Source organism: Triticum urartu, chromosome 1A (assembly GCF_056163025.1).
Source record: "Triticum urartu cultivar PI428250 chromosome 1A, HENAU_Tu73, whole genome shotgun sequence".
In the NCBI taxonomy this organism is placed as follows: Eukaryota; Viridiplantae; Streptophyta; class Magnoliopsida; order Poales; family Poaceae; genus Triticum; species Triticum urartu.
In genome coordinates, this window is record NC_141873.1 from 522,090,585 (window position 1) to 522,113,020 (window position 22,436).

The 22,436-nt window shown below is 44.8% G+C and overlaps 1 pseudogene; it reads left to right on the forward strand.

The window, feature by feature from the left end:
- Nucleotides 1-21,617: 21,617 nt before the first annotated feature.
- On the forward strand, nucleotides 21,618-22,156 carry LOC147992174 (uncharacterized; annotated as a pseudogene).
- Nucleotides 22,157-22,436: the final 280 nt, after the last annotated feature.

Below are 22,436 nucleotides of genomic sequence, written 5' to 3' on the forward strand. Positions count from 1 at the left end.
TTTATGTATTTACTTTTATGCAAAGAGTCAAAGTTTTCTCTCTATTCCTTTTTATTTTCTCCTTTGGCAAGCATCATGTGGTGAGGAAAGATCTAGGCACATATGCCCAGTTGAATATGGGTAGCATGAGTTATTATTGTTGGCATCACCCTTGAGGTGAATACGTTGGGAGGCGAAACTATAAGCCCCTACCTTTCTATGTGTCCGGTTGAAACGTTTTGCTCATATGTATGCAGTGAGTGTTAGCAACCATAGAAGACTATATGATGGTTGAGTATGTGGACTTGCCTAAAGGCTCCGATACGTGACCCTTCCTATAAAGATGATGAATTGTAATTGCAAAGTTGACTGAGAATATAGTTTGTTGATTTATAATAGAGTTTATGCTTTATACTTGGATTGTGTGATGAACTGTTACTTATTCATGAGAAGTTTATGATAAAAGCTCTATGACAAAACTCTTATCTTTAAATTTGTTGTTGCTATAATAATCTACATGATGCTTCTATGTCTGTATTCCTGTTTTTATCGACACCTCTCTCTCAAAGCATGTGGACATGTTTCTCGATTTCGCTTTTCGCTTGAGGACAAGCGAGGTCTAAGCTTGGGGGAGTTGATACGTCCATTTTGCATCATGTTTTCTTACTGTTATTTATGATGTTTTTATCCATAATAATGCTTTTTGGAGTAATTCTAATGCCTTTTCTCTCATAATTTGCAAGGTACAGACCAAGAGGAAGAATTCCGGCAGCTGGAAATCTGGACCTGGAAAAGCTACGTCAGGCCACCTATTCTGCACAACTCCAAACAAGCTGAAACTTCACGGAGATTTTTTATGGAGTATTTGAGGAATATTGGAGCAAATAACTACGAGAGGGGGCCCACCAGGTGGGCACAACCCACCTAGGCGTGCCAGGGAGCCCAGGCGCGCCCTGGTGGGTTGTGCTCACCTAGGCCCACCTCCGGCGCCCATCTTCTGGTATATAGGTCATTTTAACCTAGAAAAAATTCGGATAGGACTTTTGGAACGGAGCACCACCGTCTTGAGGCGGAACTTGGGCAGGAGCACTTTTGCCCTCTGACGAAGTGATTTCGCCGGGGGAACTTCCCTCCCGGAGGGGGAAATCATCATCACCAACAACTCTCCCAACTTGGGGAGGGAAATCTCCATCAACATCTTCAACAACACCATCTCATCTCAAACCCTAGTTCATCTCTTGTGTTCAATCTTGTTATCGGAACTATAGATTGGTGCTTGTGGGTGACAAGTAGTGTTGATTACATCTTGTAGGTGATTACTATAAGCTTAAACCCCAGTTTATGCGCTATTCCGTAAGGGACCGATTGGATCCAATAGTTTAATGCTATGGTTAGAATTTATTCTTAATACTTTTCTCGTAGTTGCGGATGCTTGCGGGAGGGTTAATCATAAGTAGGAGGTTTGTTCAAGTAAGAACAACACCTAAGCACCGATCCACCCACATATCAAATTATCAAAGTAGCGAACACGAATTGAACCAACATGATGAAAGTGACTAGATGAAATTCCCGTGTACCCTCAAGAATGCTTTTCTTATCATAAGAGACTATTTGGCCTATCCTTTTCCTCAAAAGGATTGGCCTACCTTGCTGCACTTTCGTTACTACTTTTGCTACTTGCTCGTTACAAATTACCTTGATATTATTGCAACTCCTACAAGCGTGTATTCCTCCCTCACAATAATTTTCAATAGAATCATGAATGAGTTCAACAATATAACTATCACATAAAGCATTCTTTTCATGATCTACAAGCATAGAAATTTTATTACTCACCACATAAGCAAAATACTTCTCATTCAGCATAGCGGAATCACTAATTCCTAAAGTTGACACTCTTCCAAACCCGCTCTAGATGATAGTATTATTCATACTCCAAGAGATATAATTGAAGTTCATGGAGCATTCTACAATTAATATAGACTAACCAATATCCAAGCTCAAAATGTATAAGTGAAGCACACGAAGCATTCTATAAAACCATACTCAAAAGATTTAAGTGAAGCACAAAGAGCAATTCTATAAGATCATAGTTAAAAGATATAAGTGAAGCATGTTAAGCATTATATAAATCAATGAAGGGCTATCTCATACTAGCATGGCTCTTAAAGATAAAGAAAAACACAAAGGACACAAATCATGTGAACAAAACAAAAACTAAGGTATACCGATAATTGTTGAAGAAGAAAGATGGGATGCCAACCGGGGCATCCCCAAGCTTAGATGCTTGAGTATCCTTGGAATATTTACTTGAGGTGCCTTGGGCATCCCCAAGCTTGAACTCTTGCATCTCTTTATTCTTCTCGCATCGGTAACTCCTCGTTCTTCAAACACTTCATCCACAAAAACTTAATAAAAACTTTGTGAGATCCGTTAGTATACTAAAGCAAATCACTACCTTTTGGTACTGTTGCAAACTCATTCCAATTTCTAATTAGCACTTTATCTGCTGTATTCCAACTTCACCATGGTTCATACCCCCCGATACTACCCATAGATTCATCAAAATAAGCGATCAACACATAGAAAACAGAATCTGTCAAAAACAGGACAGTGTGTAATAATCTGGGAATTTAGTAACCTTCTGTAACTTCAAAAAATTCTAAAAGAATATGAAAATTTAAAAAATTTATACATAAGTAATGTGCAAAAAGTTTCAGACCCATTTGACTTTCCAGTAAAAAAATGTAAAATCACGCGCTACAACCGAAGTTTCTATCTTCATACTGCACATAGCAAACATGCAATCTAATCATCCTAAAACCAAAGCTTGGAATATTATTTTTGTAATACAATGGATATACACAAGGGGATAATTATTTTCAGATAAGGTTCCATGAAAATTTTTACATTGTTTCCGTGAGCATGAACACAAGTGCTCAAGGTCGACCCTCACTTCTTCAATGCATAACCTTACAATCACTTCTCTTATTGAAAAACTTTTTACGCATGAGAGGCAAGTAATTTTTTTTCATTATTTTAATTTTTTTTGTATGTTTCACCCACAACTAAATAGAAACAAAAAGGAAAAACAAAATCTACTTAGTGAAGCAAGCAAACAAGCAAACACGAGAATATCAACCCCACGCTATTGCTCCCCGGCAACGGCGCCAGAAAAGAGCTTGATAATCCCCAAGTGCATGGAATCATCGTAGCAATTCCCAATGGTGGAAGTGATAAGTATGGAGTGTCGAACCCACAAGGAGCTAAAGGTAAGTTCAATATTCTCTCAAGTCCTATCTGCCACTGATACGACTCTACGTACACCAAACATTTGCTTCCAACTAGAACCGAGAAATAAAACTACGTTGTGGGTATGAAGAGGATAACTTTGCATGATATCAGAGAGCTAAAATATAAAAGTAGGTGCTGTTATCATAAAGTTAGAATAGATTACTAAATATTATAAATAGCGAGTGTGGAATAATGATGGATCGGTGTGCTGAATTATCCTAGGCAATTGTTAACAAGACCGGTAATCACTATTCCAATTTCATATAAGGGAGAGGCATAAGCTAACATACTTTCTCTTCTTGGATCATATGCACTTATGATTGGAACTCTAGCAAGCATCCGCAACTACTAAAGATCATTAAGGTAAAACCCAACCATAGCATTAAAGTATCAAGTCCCCTTTATACCATACACCGTGACCCACTTATCTGTGTTTATGCTTCTGTCACTCAAGCAACGCAGACAATAAGTAAACCATGGACATATTGCAACACCCTACAGCGGGAATCCCTCACGCTAGCACGACACGGAGGGCACAATAGGACAACACCAAAATAAAACATACAACTCATACCAATCTAGATCATCAATCAACCCAAAGACAAAGGATATCTACTCAAAACATCATCGGATGGCAACACATCATTGGATCATAATATGTGGCATAAAGCACCATGTTCAAGTAGGGATTACAGCGGGGTGCGGGAGAGTGGACCGCGTAAAAGAGATGAGGATGGTGATGTTGATGAAGACGACATCGCGGCGATGATTCCCCTCCCGATGGCACTCCGGCGCCACCGAGAGAGAGGAGGAGAGGTTCTCCCCCTTGTGCTTCCTCCTCCATGGCCTCCCCCTAGTTGGGGAGAGGTTCCCCCTCTGGTACTTGGCCTTCATGGCGATGATGGCCCCTCCGAGATCCTTCCCCATGGCCTCCGGTGATGATGGCCCCCTCCGGCAGGGTGCCAGAGAGGGCCTAGATTGATTTCTCATGGCTACAGAGGCTTGCGGCGGTGGAACTTCTGATCTAGGTTATTTTCTGGAGGTTTCTGTGTTTATAGGAATTTTTGGCGTCAGTTTCACGTCAAGGGGGTCTCCAAGTCGTCCATGAGATAGGGGCCCACGCCTAGGGGGGTGGGGCCGCCCCCCACCCTCGTGGACAGCCCGAGACTCTTCTGGCCCAACTCTTTTACTCCAGGTGCTTCTTTTGGTCCATAAAAAATCATCAAAAGTTGGCACGTCAATTGGACTCCGTTTGGTATTCCTTTTCTGTAAAACTCAAAAACAAGGAAAAAATAGAAACTGGCACTGGGCTCTAGGTTAATAGGTTAGTCCCAAAAATCATATAAAATAGCATATAAATGTATATAAAACATCTAAGATGGATAATATAATATCATGAGTACTTCATAAATTATAGATACGTTGGAGGCGTATCAGCATCCCCAAGCTTAATTCCTGCTCGTCCTCGAGTAGGTAAATGATAAAAGAAATACTTTTATGAAGTGTGAATGCTAGCAGGTGCACAAGTTTGATCAACGATGATTTCAATCACCTTTTCTAGCATCATTATATGTCATCACAGTAGCTCATCTCATAAAACTTTTCATGATCAAGTAACGACAAGCTATTCACATTTTAAAGTATAGATCCTGGACTTTCTTGAAAACTAACAAACAGTGCTCTTAGTCATCAAACAATTGCAATTCTTCTTATTTTCGGGAAGGGTCTATGTAAGAGCTTTGATTCAGCAAACTCCACATACTCAACTATCATTTAATCTTTCACAATTGCTAACGCTCATGTGATATTTATGGATTCAAAGTTTTAATCGGACACAGAGAAAGATAGGGGCTTATAGTTTCGCCTCCCAACCTTTTACCTCAAGGGTAATGTCAACAATAATAATTTATGAAAACCTACATCCAAGTGGATATATATATCCGGATCGCTCCAACACAAAGTGCTTGCCAAAGGAAAAAGGTATAAAAAGGAAAGGTGAGGATCACCACGTGTATAAGGGTAGAAGATAAAAGTAAAAGATAGGCCCTTCGCAGAGGGAAGCAGAGGTTGTCATGCGATTTTAAGGTTGGATGCACAAAATCTTAATGCAAAAGAACGTCACTTTATATTGCCTCTTGTGATAGAGACCTTTATTATGCGTCCGTCGCTTTTATTTCTTCCCTATCACAAGTTCGTATAAAGCTTATTTTCTTCGCACTAATAGATCATACATACTTAGAGAGCAATTTTTATTGCATGCATCGATGACAACTTACTTGAAGGATCTTACTCAATCCATAGGTAGGTATGCTGGACTCTCATGGAAAAACTATTTTAAGGGATGTTTGGAAGCACAAGTAGTATTTCTACTTGGTGCAAAAGATTTTGGCTAGCATGAGAGGGAAAGGCAAGCTCAACATATTGGATGATCCAAGACAATATAACGTTTCAGATATAGGAAAACATAACCCATTAAGTTGTCTTCCTTGTCCAACGTCAAACTTTTAGCATGTCATATTTTAATGAGTGCTCACAATTACAAAAGATGTCCAAGATAGTGTATTTATATGTGAAATATCTCTTACTTCAATATTCTTTCATGAATTGTTCAAGTGACCAATTCTGCATTTGCTAACTTTCAATAAGTTTACTACCTATACTTATTATGTGTGAAGTCATTACTCCCCATGGTATAGGCATATGAAACATATATAAATTCAGATTTATGATATTCAATTCATTCAACCATTTACTCATAGGATATACGTGAAGCACGTGAGTAAATGACAAACTACTCCAAAAAGATATAAGTGAAGAACACTGTGTAGTCAAATAATTAACTAGCCATGGGAGGATTGTTTTTCATTCAAGATTTCAGATCCAATGATTTTATTCAAACAGCAAGTAAAACTGAAAATACGCTCCAAGCAAAACACATATCATGTGACAAATAAAAATATAGCTCCGAGTAAGGTATATCGATAGTTTTGAAGACGAAAGAGGGGATGCCTTCCGGGGCATCCCCAAGCTTAGGCACTTGAGTCTTCCTTGAATATTACCTTGGGGTGCCTTGGGCATCCCCAAGCTTAGGTTCTTTCCGCACCTTATTCTCCTCATATCGATATCTCACCCAAAGCTTGAAAACTTCAATCACACAAAACTTAACGGAACTTCGTGAGATGGGTTAGTATGATAAACAGTAAACCATTCACTTTGGTACTGTCAAAGACAAGGTTCATAATTATTCTCACACAATGCCTACTGTTGAAGGAAATATGCCCTAGAGGCAATAATAAAGTTATTATTTATTTCCTTATATCATGAGAAATGTTTATTATTCATGCTAGAATTTTATTAACCGGAAACATAATACATGTGTGAATACATAGACAAACAGAGTGTCACTAGTATGCCTCTACTTGACTAGCTCATTGATCAAAGATGGTTATGTTTCCTAGCCATAGACATGAGTTGTCATTTGATTAATGGGATCACATCATTAGGAGAATGATGTGATTGACATGAGCCATTTCGTTATCTTAGCACACGATCGTTTAGTATGTTGCTATTGCTTTATTCATGACTTATACATGTTCCTATGACTATGAGATTATGCAACGCCCGTTTACCGGAGGAACACTTTGTGTGCAACCAAACGTCACAACATAACTGGGTGATTATAAAGGTGCTCTACAGGTGTCTCCGAAGGTACTTGTTGGGTTGGCATATTGCGAGATTAGGATTTGTCACTCCGATTGTTGGAGAGGTATCTCTGGGCCCTCTCGGTAATGCACATCACTTAAGCCTTGCAAGCAATGCAACTAATGAGTTAGTTGCGGGATGATGTATTACGAAACGAGTAAAGAGACTTGCCTGTAACGAGATTGAACTAGGTATTGAGATACCGACGATCGAATCTCGGGCAAGTAACATACCGATGACAAAGGGGACAACGTATGTTGTTATGCGGTCTGACCGATAAAGATCTTCGTAGAATACGTGGGAGCCAATATGAGCATCCAGGTTCCGCTATTGGTTATTGACCAGAGACGTGTCTCGGTCATGTCTACATAGTTCTCGAACCCGTAGGGTCCGCACGCTTAACGTTACGATGACAGTTTTATTATGAGTTTATATGTTATGATGTACCGAAGGTTGTTCGGAGTCCCGGATGTGATCACGGACATGACGAGGAGTCTCGAAATGGTCGAGACATGAAGATTGATATATTGGAAGCCTATGTTTGGATATCGGACGTGTTCCGGGTGAAATCGCGATTTTACTGGAGTACCGGGAGGTAACCGGAACCCACGGGAGGTAAATGGGCCTTAGTGGGCCTTTACGTAGAAGAGGAGAGGCAGCCAGGGCTGGGCCGCGCGCCCCTCCCCCTAGTCCGAATAGGACAAGGAGAGGGGGGCGGCGCCCCCCCCCCCTTCCTTCTCTCCCTCCTCTTTCCCCCTCCCGAATCCTATTCCAACTAGGAAAGGGGGGAGTCCTACTCCCGGTGGGAGTAGGACTCCTCCCGGCACGCCCTCTCCCTGGCCGGCCGCACCCCCCCCTTGCTCCTTTATATACGGGGGCAGGGGGCACCCCATAGACACAACTATTGATCCGTTTGATCTTTTAGCCGTGTGCAGTGCCCGCTCCACCAAAGTCCACCTCGATAATACTGTATCGGTGCTTAGGCGAAGCCCTGCGTCGGTAGAACATCAACATCTTCACCACGCCATCATGCTGACAAAACCCTCCCTCAACACTCGACTGGATCAGAGTTCGAGGGACGTCATCGGGCTGAACGTGTGTTGAACTCGGAGGTGCCGTACGTTCGGTACTTGATCGGTCGAATCGTCAAGACGTACGACTACATCAACCGCGTTGTGCTAACGCTTCCGCTTTCGGTCTATGAGGGTACATAGACAACACTCTCCCCTCTCGTTGCTATGCATCACCATGATCTTGCGTGTGCGTAGGAAAATTTTGAAATTACTACGTTCTCCAAAAGTGGCATCCGAGCCTGGTTTTATGAGTAGATGTCATATGCATGAGTAGAACTCAAGTGAGTTGTGGGCGATATAGGCCATACTGCTTACCAGCATGTCGTACTTTGGTTCGGCGGTATTGTTGGATGAAGCGGCCCGGACCGACATTACGCGTACGCTTACGCGAGACTGGTTCTACCGACGTGCTTTGCACATAGGTGGCTGGCGGATGTCAGTTTCTCCAACTTTAGTTGAACCGAGTGTGGCTACGCCCAGTCCTTGAGAAGGTTAAGACAGCACCAACTTCACAAACTATCGTTGCGGTTTCAATGCGTAGGTAAGAACGGTTCTTGCTAAGCCCGTAGCAGCCACGTAAAACTTGCGACAACAAAGTAGAGGACGTCTAACTTGTTTTTGCAGGGCATGTTGTGATGTGATATGGTCAAGACATGATGCTAAACTTTATTGTATGAGATGATCTTGTTTTGTAACCAAGTTATCGGCAACTGGCTGGAGCCATATGGTTGTCGCTTTATTGTATGCAATGCAATCGCCCTGTAATGCTTTACTTTATCACTAAGCGGTAGCGATAGTCGTAGAAGCATAAGATTGGCGAGACGACAACGATGCTATGATGGAGATCAAGGTGTCGCGCCGGTGACAATGGTGATCATGACGGTGCTTCGGAGATGGAGATCACAAGCACAAGATGATGATGGCCATATCATATCACTTATATTGATTGCATGTGATCTTTATCTTTTATGCATCTTATCTTGCTTTGATTGACGGTAGCATTATAAGATGATCCATCACTAAATTATCAAAGTATAAGTGTTCTCCCTGAGTATGCACCGTTGCGAAAGTTCTTCGTGCTGAGACACCACGTGATGATCGGGTGTGATAGGCTCTACGTTCAAATACAACGGGTGCAAAACAGTTGCACACGCGGAATACTCAGGTTAAACTTGACGAGCCTAGCATATAACAGATATGGCCTCGGAACACAGAGACCGAAAGGTCGAGCATGAATCATATAGTAGATATGATCAACATAGTGATGTTCACCGTTGAAACTACTCCATCTCACGTGATGATCGGACATGGTTTAGTTGATATGGATCACGTGATCACTTAGAGGATTAAAGGGATGTCTATCTAAGTGGGAGTTCTTAAGTAATATGATTAATTGAACTTAAATTTATCATGAACTTAGTACCTGATAGTATCTTACTTGTCTATGTTGATTGTAGATAGATGGCCCGTGCTATTGTTCCGTTGAATTTTAATGCGTTCCTTGAGAAAGCAAAGTTGAAAGATGATGGTAGCAATTATATGGACTGCGTCCGTAACTTGAGGATTATCCTCATTGCTGCATAGAAGAATTACGTCCTGGAAGCACCGCTGGGTTCCAGGCCTGCTGCTGATGCAACTGACGACGTTAAGAACTTCTGGCAGAGCAAAGCTGATGACTACTTGATAGTTCAATGTACCATGCTTTACGGCTTAGAACCAGGACTTCAACGATGTTTTGAACGTCATGGAGCATATGAGATGTTCCAGGAGTTGAAGTTAATATTTCAAGCAAATGCCCCGATTGAGAGATATGAAGTCTCCAATAAGTTCTATAGCTGTAAGATGGAGGAGAATAGTTCTGTCAGTGAGCATATACTCAAGATGTCTGGATATAATAATCACTTGATTCAACTGGGAGTTAATCTTCCGGATGATAGCGTCATTGACAGAATTCTCCAATCACTGCCACCAAGCTACAAGAGCTTTGTGATGAACTATAATATGCAAGGGATGGATAAGACGATTCCTGAGCTCTTCGTAATGCTAAAGGCTACGGAGGTAGAAATCAAAAAGGAGCATCATGTGTTGATGGTCAATAAGACCACCAGTTTTAAGAAAAAGGGCAAAGGGAAGAAGAAGGGGAACTTCAAGAAGAACAGCAAGCAAGTTACTGCTCAAGAGAAGAAACCCCAGTTTGGACCTAAGCCTGAGACTGAGTGCTTCTACTGCAAGCAGACTGGTCACTAGAAGCGGAACTACCCCAAGTATTTGGCGGATAAGAAGGATGGCAAGGTGAACAAAGGTATATGTGATATACATGTTATTGATGTGTACCTTACTAATGCTCGCAGTAGCACCTGGGTATTTGATACTTGTTCTGTTGCTAATATTTGCAACTCGAAACAGGGACTACGGATTAAGCGAAGATTGGCTAAGGACGAGGTTACGATGCGCGTGGGAAATGGTTCCAAAGTCGATGTGATCGCGGTCGGCACGCTACCTCTACATCTACCTTCGGGATTAGTTTTAGACCTAAATAATTGTTATTTGGTGCCAGCGTTGAGCATGAACATTATATCTGGATCTTGTTTGATGTGAGACGGGAATCTTGTGGCCCAACTCTTTTACTCCAGGGGGTGGGCGCGCCCCCCACCCTCGTGGACAGCTCGGGACTCTTCTGGCCCAACTCTTTTACTCCAAGGGCTTCTTTTGGTCCATCAAAAATCATCAAAAATTGGCACGTCAATTGGACTCCGTTTGGTATTCCTTTTCTGTAACTCAAAAACAAGGAAAAACAGAGACTAGCACTGGGCTCTAGGTTAATAGGTTAGTCCCAAAAATCCTATAAAATAGCATATAAGATGGATAATATAATATCATGAATACTTCATAAATTATAGATACGTTGGAGACGTATCAGTCATCACTCTTTCACTCTAACGTGCCCGCTAGGTTTTGGCCCGATGCTCTCGCCACCGCCACTTTTCTAGTTAACATTCGTCCGTGTCGCCCTCGGTGGAACTACGCCCCTCACCAAATTCTCTTCGGTACACCACCATCCTATGACGGTCTCCACATCTTTGGGTGTCTTTGTTATCCTAGCACCGCGTCCACCACGCCACACAAACTCGCACCACGTTCCGTCCCATGCGTCTTCCTTGGCTACCCCCCTAACACCAAAGGTTATCGGTGCTATGATCCTGTCACTCATCGTGTGTACACCTCGAGGCACGTGTACTTTGTCGAGATGGTGTTCCCATTTTTTCCAGTTTCTCCGGCTTCGGCACCTTCGGCGCCAACCCCCGCGCCCCCTATTTGGAGCAATGCGCAGTGGCCCCCCCGGAGACCCCCCAGCACGGTGCCTTCTGCCGCCGCCACCCGGTTTTTCAACTCCCTCCCCCGAGGTCGAGTCTGACCGGGACCCCGGGTCCCCATCTCCCTCCTACGAGGTTAAGCTGACGGGCACCCCGCCCGCCACCCCGGATGGCGCCACCACCCCGACGACGGGCTCGATTTCCCCCTCGCCCGTTGCCACCTCAGCCGCCGTCTCAGATGTCGCTGTTGCCGCCACGGCTCCCGCCGCCGCCGTGGGCCCTGTTGTTGCAATTACCCTGCCTCTTGGCGTGATGACCCGCGCCCAGACCGGTGTGCTTCGGCCGAGCACGCGCTACTCCTCCGACGAGTATGTGTGCGTCGCCTCGACATCGACGCCATCACCCATCCCCGCCTCCGCTCGCGCTGCCCTTCGGGATCCCCACTAACTCGCCGCGATGCAGGAGGAGTTCGATGCCCTACAGTGCAACCGCATGTGGCAGCTTGTTCCGCGACCCCCTCATGCCAACATCATCACTGGCAAGTGGGTGTTTCGCCACAAGACCTTCCCGGACGGTTCTCTCGAGCGCTACAAGGCTCAGTGGGTGGTTCGTGGATTTCGGCAGCGCGCGGGCATGGACTTCACCGAGACCTTCGCCCCGGTTGTTAAACCGGGCACGATCCGCGCCGTGCTCCAGTTGGCGGTCTCACACGCCTGGCGTGTGCACCAGTTGGATGTCTCCAACGCCTTCTTGCACGGCCATATCGCCGAGCAGGTGTTTTGTGAGCAGCCCACTGGTTTCATCGACGCCGCGCATCCGGACTTTGTGTGATTGCTCTTTCGTTCTCTTTATGGGTTGAAGCAGGCGCATCAGGCTTGGTACCAGCGTATCGCAGCCTTCCTGCAGTCTCTGGGATTTCGGTCCACTCGCTCCGATGCCTCACTTTTTGTGTATCATTAGGGAGCTGACACTACATATCTACTGCTCTACATCGACGACATCATGCTTACGGCGTCCGCCCCCGATCTCCTTCAGCGGCTGACAGCTCGTCTTCGTGATGAGTTCGCCCTCCAGGACTTGGGGCCTCTGCACTTCGGGCTGACGGCTTCTTTCTGCATCAGCAGAAGTATGCCCACGAGCTTCTAGAGCGTGCCGGTATGCTTATCTGCAAGCCGGCGCCCACCCCCGTCGACAAGAAGGCGAAGGTCTCTGCTCTGGAGGCGTCTCTCAGTCCGATGCAGCGTTCTATCGCTTCATTGTTGGTGCTTTGCAGTACCTGACGCTGACTCGACCCGACCTGCAGTATGCTGTCCAGCAGGTGTGCCTCCACATGCATGCTCCGGGTAACTCTCATTGGACCTTGGTGAAGCGTATTCTCCATTACATACGCGTCACCATGGCCTTGGGACTCATCCTGACGTCCTCCGCCTCCACAGACCTCGTTGCCTACTCGGATGCCGACTGGGCCGGCTACCCCGACACTCGACGCTCCACGTACGGCTATTGCGTCTACCTTGGGTCATCGTTGATCTCTTGGTCATCGAAGAGGCAGCCCACGGTTTCCCGCTCCAGCGCTGAGGCAGAGTATCGGGCCGTGGCTAACGCCATGGCCGAATGCTCTTGGATATGTCAGCTCCTCCAGGAGTTGCTTTGTGATGTTCACAAGGCCACTCTTGTCTACTGCGAAAATGTCAGCGCGGTCTACCTCTCTACCAACCAGTGCAGCATCGACGCATGAAGCATATTGAGCTCGATATCCACTTCGTGCGCGAGCAGGTTGACCTTGGCCGTGTTCGGGTTCTCCAGGTTCCGACGTTGCAACAGTTTGCTGATGTGATGACTAAGGGATTGCCTACTCCCGTCTTCGAGGAGTTTTGCTCCAATCTCTATATCTCCAGCGACGCTTCGACTGCGGGGGGTGTTTAGTATATATTTATGTTGCATGTATTACGTGTTGTGGCCCATCTCCTAGTTGTGTATAGTTGAGGTTGCGGCCTACCCAGTACTTATATATACGTGCACCAGCACCCCATCAATAGAACGACTATTGTATTGCAAACTATTCGTCTACACATGGACTGCGCATCAGTGAAGATCAGGAAGCTCAACACACCACCATGAAACATGAATATACATACAAATCCGATCGAGACTAAAATAATACTCCCTCTTAAGATCGTTTAGATCAGGATACTACACATGACCATAATACATAATTTAGGCCTAAAAGCATAGCTCTCCCCCAGATCAAATCATATATTTCCCAAAATCAAACCCTTAATCGAACCCCAAATTCAACCCAAACCGGGCACAGAAGGATACTACTTGCCTCCTACATACAGATCCGATGGTTTTAGGGCTTACGGTCATTGACGAAGTGTTGATGAAGTGTGTTTGGATGATCGTCAATGGTGGTCGCCTTCAGATCTTCCCGCCATAGGGTCACCATCTAGATCTTCCCGTCGTCGATGCTCACGGCGGTGAGGAACCGCCGAAGGTGAGAGGAGAGTGATTGTAAAGACATGGGAGAGTGAGCGGTAGAGCCCGACGTTTCCCGCTCGTACAGTCGTGTGCTCTCTTTGCGCTCGCTTCGTCCTGGCTCGCTAGAAATGGTTCATTCGGTCGTTCCTCCAGATCCAGGCTCTGGGCTGATTTGAGGAGCGTGCTACGCATGCCAACCGACCACACAAATGACCAAATGGGTCAAAATTGGGCCCTAGATCCTACATGGAAGTTATGTACTCAACAAAACACGACCTCATCTTCTAATCTTGCTATCAAACAGATAAAATTAATCACTCAAGAAATTAGACCTAATTCATCTCATTCATCCATCCATGTTACGAACCAACCATGTGCTAGCCAACCACGTCATGTACCCATATTTGCGAGCAGGGCACCGGCATAGCAAAAGTATCAGGTCATACCATCCCTTAAATGCTCCCTTGATATCAATGATTAAAAAATAAATTTTAATATTTCAACAAAAAAATGGATTCTTTTGTGAAGGCATGTGTCTACAAGTCCTAAAAAAAATTCTAACCGAATTTGAAATACACATTGAGATACCAGAAAGACAAATCTAGCATAAATAGTGTTTTAAAACAAATAGTAGAGCAAAAAATGACACTATTCTCTCTTTTTTGTGAGGAAAAAACCGACACTGTTCATATTTGGATTTGCCTTTTTAGTTTCTCAATGTTTACTTTGTATTTGGATTTACAATTAGGGATTGTAGACACATTCCTTGTAACATTCACATTTTTTTTCTAGAAATTCTTAAAATATTTTAAATCATTTTTTTGAATGAAAGCATGGAGCTTGTGAGAGTTAGTATCATTGAGTATTCTGCCCACCCGTGGAGCGCAACGCCACCAGATGAAAAAAAAAGTGAAAAGCACATTGCTACTCATATTGTAAGAGAAGAAGAAGAGAAAATTACAACACCGCCGGTGCGGGCTGCCGCCTGCCGTAGTTGTGCGGACGTTTGGATGATCGGATCACATAAACGGATCCGTGCTGCCGGCTGCCACAAATCGTCAGTTCGTCAGGACTAGGGAACATATCAATTCCAATCTTTAAATCTGTAGAAAGATTAGCTACAGACTACAGTACTACAGTAGAAGAGTAGAAGTATTAGCTAGATTTTGCCTCTTGGTTCGCCGGCCGCCGCTGCACAAGTTCTCAATCTGCGGATCGATCGATCGCCGCCGGCCGCTGCACAAGTCGATGAATCAGGAGTCGGGATAGATTAGGAGATGAGGAGACGTGGTTGTTTTAGTCAGATCGATTGTTTTGTTCGCTACAGGGGACACCAGATGGATCGTTCATTGTGCTCGATGGGCTGCTGGAATCGGACCTAAGGAGGCCTGGTGCGCCTGGTATGATGGGCCCTGTAGCACACTTTTCGGCCCACCCTGTTGCCCCGAGCTAAATACCTGATATTTAGTACGTAAAATGAAATCGGACCCTGTAGCCTGTGCTACAGGGTTGCCCCATTGGGCTCCGCCCCTGCAGGGCACGCGGGTGATGTAAGCCGAGACCTCGCATGCATTTCCATCGTCATGCATGTACGTGTCCGACGGTTCTCGTGTTTGCCTAACTTTTGTCATGATCTCTTTTATTATCATGATTGGTTATGTTTAGGGCACCTCGAACGGAGTTCTCCATATCGCTCCGATTATTCGGATCGTACCGTCACACATAAAATGCTACCCACTGAACTCAAATTAGGTAAGATCGATGAGATCAACCACACGAATTCATGTTTAAAATTGCCAAAAAATGAAAAATATTTGACAATATATTTGCGGGGTGCATCTACAGCTCCTAAATAATCAGTTCAAAACTCGACTTACAAAAGTTGCCATTTCCTAGTCATCACCCAAAAAACATGTGTGCAAAAAATAGCAATAAAAAATGCCACCTCTCAAATTAAAAGTGCCATCTCACAATAATAAAAATGCCCATCCTATTACAAAATAAAAAATGACATGCTCTTATAAAAGACTTCCATCCTTTTAAATTGTAAAAAGTGTTATCCTCATGATAATAAAAATGCCCTGATCTATATAAACAAAACTGCCATCCTCTTACTATATAAATGCCATCCTATTATTAAAAAAAGAGAAAAGTATACTTTTCGTCCCTCAATTCTTCGCTAAGTTTATTTTTCGTCCCTCAACTCTAAAACCAGACAGAGTGCACCCCGAACTCTCGAAACCGGTCATTTTTCATCCCTGTGACTGAGTCAACCCGGTTTTGACCACACGTGAACAGTACACATGATGAACAGTAAATTCAAAAAATAGAGCAAAAAGAATAAAAAAATCTGAAAATTTATGACATCAAAGATACTCAGTTAGCAACGTGTGTGCAAATTTTTGACATGTTTGGAAGTTCGAGGAGCTCGCAGCAAAAAAAGAAAAATTAAATCTACTCTGAAGTGAACAGTACATTCAAAAAAAATGTCTTGGACTTATAAAAACCATCACAATGATCTTAAAAAAATGTCTTGGACTTATAAAAGTATCCTCTAATAATAAAAATGCCATCCTATTAAATAATAAAAATGACATCCGCATGATAATAAAAATGCCATGATCTTATAAATAGAACTGTCATCCTCTAATAATAAAAATGTCATCCTCTTACAATAAAAATGCCAGCCTCTAATAATAAAAATGACACCCTCTTATCATAATACTGCCATGTGAGAAGTAAAAAAAAAATCTGGGTTTTGAACGAACTAAAAAACAAAAAAGCTTCAAGAATGCCAAAGTTGTTATATATAAATATCAGTTCTTTACGTGAATGTTCACAGAACCCCCTCAGCCCATTGGCAAACAGACAACGAACGCCTGGAGCCATCACACATGGCATTGCCCCTGTGTTGAGATCCATGCAACGACGATGGGGGCGTTCGCTGGGGTTGTCCTCCTAGGGAACGCCAGTCAGATAATATTTCCGTGCTCATAATATGCAGTTTATTGGACAACTTTTTTGTTTGGTCGAGGCAAATTTGAAAAATTATCCAGTCCATGGAAGTAAACAATATCAAAGCTGTCCGATCTCTGCTGCTTGTTCCAAAACAATTCCGTACTCCGATTTGATCCTCGGTCCATGGCCAAATCCAACGCGTGATCCAACGCCCCCCCTCCCCCCCTCCCTCCACCCAGGGACCTTTTTAGGACCGAATTTTGCGCTGACATATCCAGACAGAATCCGGCGCGCTGGGGGGCGCTCGCAGCGCCGGTGGATACATTTTTGCCGTGAAAGACTGGTGGACTCGCCGAGTCAGCGATTGGGCGCGTTCGTCGTCCTCATCGCCTCGTTTCCTCGCGGGGAATCAATGCGAAGGCCGCCACCGGTCAGCCTTCCATTGATTTCACACGGGCGGCGCAGTGAAGGCGCGCCGACGCGCGTCCCGCCCCCTCCCGCCACGCGTACACATGGCTGTCGCCCGCTCACCGCCCACCCGCCGCTATAAAAGCCGCCCCTCCTCGTCGGTGGCCACACACTCCCTCACCACAACGTCTCTCCCCCTCTCGTCGAAGACGCCCCTCTCGCCTTCTCACCGCCGACGCCCATCTCCCCTCTCTCCCCGCCGATGACCATGGCCGATCGCTACCCAGGCGATGGAGCGGCGGCCAACGGCTTCGGCCGCCGCCACCTGCACGAGGACGAGGCCCGCCTCCTCTACGAGGCGGACTACCCGGCGCCACCGAACATGCGATTGATGGGCTCGTGGAGGCTGACCGCCGGCGGAGTCCCGGTGCCGACACAGCCCACTAGAGCTAACTAGCGCGCGGCGAGATCGCGTGCATCAGATTGTCGATGCCGGAGAGCGCGGAACAAGCCGAGGTACGCCCCGACAACCACACACTGTGGACTATGTACTTTGGACGCCGGCATGCCAACCAGTTCGCCGCCATGAACGACATCGAACCCCGCAGCAGCCTCAACTCCAAGGGGCGGCGCCAATGGTGGGGCGTCCCCGGGCGCACGCTCGAAGCCGTCCTCGAGCACATCGAGGCTGGCAACTCGCCGCAGTTGGAGTACTCGGCGCCCCCCTCCTTCTCTCGTCGCCGCGACAGTTCTTGGACGCCGAGGCGGGCTCCCGTTCCTCTGGGTCGCCGGCGCTCCTCCCCGTCAAGCCGGAGCCGCGGGAGACGCCGCTCGAGCGGCGCACCCACGACGGCGCTCTTGTCTTCAACGAGGGCGGACGTGGCCCCTCTCCTCCCTCCTCCCGCCTCGTCAAGCCAAAAACCAAGCCAACGCTCCTCCCCTGAAGAAGGAGCACGAGGCCATGGCCGACGATGAGGAAACCGGCCTAAAATGGGCGCGGGGCGACTATGTCTAGCAGGAGATGGAGCGTCAGCGTCGCGCCCTCGAGGAGATCAACGCCCGGCGTCGTGGCCGCGAGTAGGGCGGCATCGTCGTCCTCGACGACAGCGACGAGGAGGCACTCGGGCCGTCCAATCCCGTCCGCCACGGTAACCCAGGGCAGGGGTGCAGTAAGGACGGCGGCGGCGTGCAACTTCTACAGGCTCCTCGGCATGTAAAAGGCTGGGCAACGGCGGCGACGTCGGCGTAGTAGTAGTAGTAGTAGCAGTAGAAGTAGCAGTAGAAGGAGCAGTAGCAGCAGTAGCAGCAGCAGTAGCAGCAGCAGCAGCAGTAGGAGTAGGAGTAGTAGTAGTAGTAGTAGTAGTAGGAGTAGTAGTAGTAGTAGTAGCAGTAGCAGTAGCAGTAGCAGTAGCAGTAGCAGTAGCAGCAGCAGCAGTAGCAGAAGTAGCAGTAGCAGTAGGAGTAGCAGTAGCAGCAGCAGCAGCAGTAGTAGTAGTAGTAGTAGTAGTAGCAGTAGCAGCAGCAGCAGCAGGAGCAGTAGCAGCAGCAGCAGTAGTAGTAGTAGCAGTAGCAGCAGCAGCAGGAGCAGTAGCAGCAGCAGTAGCAGCAGCAGTAGCAGCAGCAACAGCAGTAGCAGTAGCAGTAGCAGTAGCAGTAGCAGCAGCAGCAGCAGCAGCAACAGTAGTAGTAATAGTAGTAGTAGTATTAGTAGTAGTAGTAGTAGTAGTAGTAGTAGCAGCAGTAGCAGCAGCAGTAGCAGCAGCAGTAGCAGTAGCAGCAGCAGCAGCAGACTAAACAATTAGGTAAATGACCGAAAAACAACAAATGATGTCAGAACATATTGGAAATTGATGACGTCGCTTTAAATGCTGCATACTGAACACAAAAGAAGTCCGGAGTTCAAATAAGTTTAAAAAACATTGAAGTGGCCATGTAACAGATGAGTTCTCGTCCGAAACCCTGATACTCCGAAAGAGTTTGTCCAGTTTGTACACGAAGTGCGTCCAGTTTTTGCCGTGACCCTCTCTACTCTTTCGCGCATGCTATGCGGGTGATATGATGATACCATGCCAAGTTTCAACATTTTCAGGATTCATTTTGTAGTGATTTTCAATTTCACGGTCATTTAGCTCTCTAAACAATTGGGTAAATGACCGAAAAACAACAAATGATGTCAGAACATATTGGAAATTGATGAAGTCGCTTTAAATGCTGCATACTGAACAGAAAAGAAGTCCGGAGTTCAAATAAGTTTAAAAAACACTGAAATGGCCATGTAACAGATGAGTTCTCGTCCGAAACCCTGATACTCCGAAAGAGTTTGTCCAGTTTGTACACGAAGTGCGTCCAGTTTTTGCCGTGACCCTCTCTACTCTTTCGCGCATGCTATGTGGGTGATATGATGATACCATGCCAAGTTTCAACATTTTCAGGATTCATTTTGTTGTGATTTTCAATTTCACGGTCATTTAGCTTTCTAAACAATAGGTAAATGACCGAAAAACAACAAATGATGTCAGAACATATTGGAAATTGATGACGTCGCTTTAAATGCTGCATACTGAACACAAAAGAAGTCCGGGGTTCAAATAAGTTTAAAAAACATTGAAGTGGCCATGTAACAGATGAGTTCTCGTCCGAAACCCTGATACTCCGAAAGAGTTTGTCCAGTTTGTACACGAAGTGCGTCCAGTTTTTGCCGTGACCTCTCTACTCTTTCGCGCATGCTATGCGGGTGATATGATGATACCATGCCAAGTTTCAACATTTTCAGGATTCATTTTGTAGTGATTTTCAATTTCATGGTCATTTAGCTCCCTAAACAATTAGGTAAATGACCGAAAAACAACAAATGATGTCAGAACATATTGGAAATTGATGACGTTGCTTTAAATGCTGCATACTGAACACAAAAGAAGTCCGGAGTTCAAATAAGTTTAAAAAACATTGAAGTGGCCATGTAACAGATGAGTTCTCGTCCGAAACCCTGATACTCCGAAAGAGTTTGTCCAGTTTGTACACGAAGTGCGTCCAGTTTTTGCCGTGACCCTCTCTACTCTTTCGCGCATGCTATGCGGGTGATATGATGATACCATGCCAAGTTTCAACATTTTCAGGATTCATTTTGTAGTGATTTTCAATTTCACGGTCATTTAGCTCTCTAAACAATTAGGTAAATGACCGAAAAACAACAAATGATGTCAGAACTTATTGGAAATTGATGACGTCGCTTTAAATGCTGCATACTGAACACAAAAGAAGTCCGGAGTTCAAATAAGTTTGAAAAAACATTGAAGTGGCCATGTAACAGATGAGTTCTTGTCCGAAACCCTGATACTCCGAAAGAGTTTGTCCAGTTTGTACACGAAGTGCGTCTAGTTTTTGCCGTGACCCTCTCTACTCTTTCGCGCATGCTATGCGGGTGATATGATGATACCATGCCAAGTTTCAACATTTTCAGGATTCATTTTGTAGTGATTTTCAATTTCACGGTCATTTAGCTCTCTAAACAATTAGGTAAATGACCGAAAAACAACAAATGATGTCAGAACATATTGGAAATTGATGACATCGCTTTAAATGCTGCATACTGAACACAAAAGAAGTCCGGAGTTCAAATAAGTTTAAAAAAACATTGAAGTGGCCATGTAACAGATGAGTTCTTGTCCGAAACCCTGATACTCCGAAAGAGTTTGTCCAGTTTGTACACGAAGTGTGTCCAGTTTTTGCCGTGACCCTCTCTACTCTTTCGCGCATGCTATGCGGGTGATATGATGATACCATGCCAAGTTTCAACATTTTTAGGATTCATTTTGTAGTGATTTTTAATTTCACGGTCATTTAGCTCTCTAGACAATTAGGTAAATGTCCGAAAAACAACAAATGATGTCAGAACATGTTGGAAATTGATGACGTCGCTTTGAATGCTGCATACTGAACACAAAAGAAGTCCGGAGTTTAAATAAGTTATTAAAAATAAAAAAGAAGTGCAATGCTGGTTAATTTGCTTCAAGCCATTCGGAATAGTGTAGACTGCACTGCACATAGCTCAGTGCAATCTATGCTATTCCGCAAGGCTTGAAGCTAATCAACTTGTAGATGAGCATTGCAACTCTTCGTCATTGTCTGTGCACTCACGGCTTATAAACCGCTCATACTGCCTCTCTCTTGGCGAGGTGGGATTAAAAACAGCTTGCCATAACCTCATTAGTACCGGTTCGTGGTACGAACCGGCACTAAATGGTGATGGTGGGGCCATAGCCTGACCGCAGGCTGACAGAGCCTCTTTAGTACCGGTTCGTGGCATGAACCGGTACTAAAGGTTCGCCATGAACCGGTACTATTGATCGCCGCCACGAACCGGCACTAATGTACACATTAGTGCCGGCTCTAATTCAAACCGGCACTAATGTGCTTCACGTTTGACCCTTTTTCTACTAGTGGCGTTTACTATGGATTCGTCGGTGATTGGTGCAAACTTCAGATTTGGTTTCTCAATGAATCAACTAATCACACCGAGTGGATGTTGAAGCATGAGATTGGCCTCAAGCCATTGCTAGAAAATTGTCCTTGGGAACACAGTCATGGTTCTTGGTTCGTGCAAGGTTTGAGGGATAACAATGATGAAACACTTGACAGAGAAAACCGGAATGGGACTCAGACAACGATGATGCCACTATTGCTCCTGCCACAGAAGTTAGTGTTCAGAAAAAGTTCCATAAATACATTTCGAGGATACTTGGATTTCATCCTTACAATGAGATTATCTTTTTGCACATATCGGACACAAGAGTAGTGGCCTACCATCTTAAGAACTCCAAGGTTGAGGATTTGGGGTGCTTACCCATAGATGGTGATGATTGGATACAATCGTCCTGTGTATACACGCCTTGCTGGATAGAGAGTTGCTTGAGAGCAAATAGTGTAGGATTCAATAGTGAGCTCTAGAATATATTGCTTGAATCAAGTTATCTATTTACGTTGAATTTTCACCGTCCATTTATGTTGGACTGCTTTAACTTTCTACATGGGAGCATATTAAAAGATAATCTCTATACGAGTGGCTACTTCTAATGAGTCATATTAGTTACTTCTTTCTATTACTTGGTGTATGTGGTTGTTTCTACATGGTTAAGCCTTTTCAGTTACAATATACTAAATAGAGAGAGAGAAAAGGGATACTCTGATATAAAACTTAACAAATGAACATTAACTTTATCCATAAACA